Below are 2,993 nucleotides of genomic sequence, written 5' to 3' on the forward strand. Positions count from 1 at the left end.
TTTTTTTTTTTTTTTTTGTGGTACGTGGGCCTCTCACTGTTGTGGCCTCTCCCATTGCGGAGCACGGGCTCCGGACGCGCAGACTCAGCGGCCATGGCTCACAGGCCCAGCCACTCCGCGGCACGTGGGATCTTCCCGGACCGGGGCACGAACCCGTGTCCCCTGCATCGGCAGGTGGACTCTCAACCACTGCACCACCAGGGAAGCCCCCCAACATGATTTTAAAGGAAAAAAAAACTCTCAGCAGGTTTCATGGGAACCTTCTCAATGTGATAAAGGGCATGTACAAAAAACCTACACCTAACTTAATGGTGAGAAACTAGAAACTTTCCAGCTGATATCAGTAATAAGGCAAGGAACGTCCCCTCTCACTACTCCTTTTCAGTGTCAAACTGGAAATTCCTGCTAATACTGTAAAACAAGAAAAGGAAATAAAAATACAGATTGCAAAGTAAGAAATAAAATTGTTTTTATTCACAGATGACATGATTGTCTGTGAAGAAAATCCAAAAGAATCGACAAAACTCCTGCAGCTAATACAGAATTATAACAAGGTTGCAGGATACAGGTTAAAGAAGTAAATTGCTTTCCTATATACCAGCACTGAACAAATGGAATTTGAAATTTAAAACACATCGCCATTTACATTAGCACTCCCCAAACTGAATTACATAAGTATAAATCTAACAAAATATGTACAAGATCTATATCAGGAAAACTACAAAACTCTGAAGAAATCCGAGAACTAAATAAATGGAGAGATACTTCACGTTCATGGATAAGAAGACTCAATACTGTCAAAATCTCAGTTCACGTTCATGGATAAGAAGACTCAATATTGTCAAAATCTCAGTTCTCCCCAGCTTGATCAAAAGACTCAATGCGACCCCAATCAAAATTCCAGCAAGTTTGTGGGTACTGACAAACTGATTCTAAAGTTTATATGGAGAAGCATAATATCCAGAATAACCAAACAGTAAGAATAACCAACACAGTACTGAAGGAAAAAAAAAAAAAAGTCAGAGGACTAACTACCCTGACTTCTACACTTATTATACAACTACAGTAATCAAAACACTGGTGAAAGAACGGACAAACAGATCAATGGAATAGAACAGAGAGCCCAGAAATACACCCACATAATATAGAGTCAACTGATATTTGACAAAGAAGTAAAGGCAATACAATGGAAAAAAGAAAGTCTTTTCAAAAAATGGTGCTGAAAGCACTGGACATCCACACGCAAAAAAAAAGAACAAAAAAAAGACTCTTAGACATAGACCTCATAGCCTTCACAAAAATTAACTCAAAATGGATCATAGACCTAAATGTAAAATGCAGAATTATAAAATTCCTGTTATGAAGGTAACATAACAGGAAATCTAGATGACCTTGACTATGCCAATGACTTTTTAGATAAAACACCAGATACAATCCATGAAAAATATACTTGATAAACTAGATTTGTTAACATTAAAAAGTTCTGTTCTACAAAAGACACTGTCAAGAGAATGACAAGATAAGCCAAAAAAATAGGAGAAAATATTTGCAAAATACATATCTGATAAAGGACTGTTATCCAAACTATACAAAGAACTCTTGAAACTCAACAATAAAAAAAAAAATAAACAACCTAATCAGAACATGGGCAGAGACCTGAACAGACACTTCAAGGAAGATATACAGATGGCAAACAATACCTCATTAGAGAACTGCAAATTAAAACAGCAATGAGATACCACTTTACACCTATTAGATTGGCCGAAATCCAGAACACTGACAACACCAAATGCTGACTATACAGATCAACAAGACCTCTCATTCATTGCTGATAGGAATGCAAAGTGGTATAGCCAAGTTAGGAAGAGAGTTTGGCAGTTTCTTACAAAACTAAACATACTCTTACCATATGTCCTAGCAATTGTGCATCTTGTATTTACTCAAAGGAGTTGAAATTTTATGTCCACACAAAAACCTGCACATGGATGCAGCTTTATTCATAACTGCCAAAACTTGCAAGCAACCAAAGTTCAGTATAAGTGAATGGATAAATAAACTGTGGTACATCCAGACAAGGAAATATTATTCAGTACTAAAGAGAAACGAGCCAGCAAGCCATGAAGAGACATGGAGGAACCTTAAATGCATATTACTAAGTGAAAGAAGCCCATCTGAAATGGCTATATACTGTTTGATTCCAACTATATAACATTCTGGAAAAGGCAAAACTATGGAGACAAAGATCAGTGGTTGCCAGGGGATGGCGAGGGGGAGGGATGAATAGGCAGAACACAGAGGATTTTTAGGGCAGTGAAACTATTCTGTATGATACTATAATGGTAGATACATGTCATTCTACATTTGTCAAAACCCATAAAGTGTACACACCAAGAGCGAACCTTAATGTAAACTATGGACTCTGGTTGATAATTATGTGTCATGGTAGATTCATCAACGTAACAAATGTACCACTCAGTTGCAGGATGTTGACAGTGGGAGAGGTTATGCATGGGGGGGGGGGGGTATAAGAACTCTCTGTACTTTCTGCTCAATTTTGCTGTGAACCTAAACTGCTCTAAAAACTAAAGATTATTTTTAAAAATCTACTTCTTAACAATGTTTTTAGTCACTAATATCCAGGAAACATTTTTTTTTAAAAATCAGTTCTCAAAGAATGATGGGAAGTTTTAAAAAAAGGACATAAGAACTTTTGGTGTGAACCCAAAACTGCTCTAAAAAATTAAAATAAAATCTGAAATATGTTCACACCTAAAATTTTTAATTAAAAAAAGACATAGAGGGCTTCGCTGATGGTGCAGTGGTTGAGAGTCCGCCTGCCGACGCAGGGGACACGGGTTCGTGCCCTGGTCCACGAAGATCCCACATGCTGCGGAGCGGCTGGGCCCGTGAGCCATGGCCACTGAGCCTGCGCATCTGGAGCCTGTGCTCCGCAACGGGAGAGGCCACAACAGTGAGAGGCCAGCGTACCGCAA

The sequence above is a fragment of the Lipotes vexillifer genome, unplaced genomic scaffold, assembly GCF_000442215.2.
Source record: "Lipotes vexillifer unplaced genomic scaffold, Lipotes_vexillifer_v1.1 scaffold741, whole genome shotgun sequence".
NCBI classification, from domain to species: Eukaryota; Metazoa; Chordata; class Mammalia; order Artiodactyla; family Lipotidae; genus Lipotes; species Lipotes vexillifer.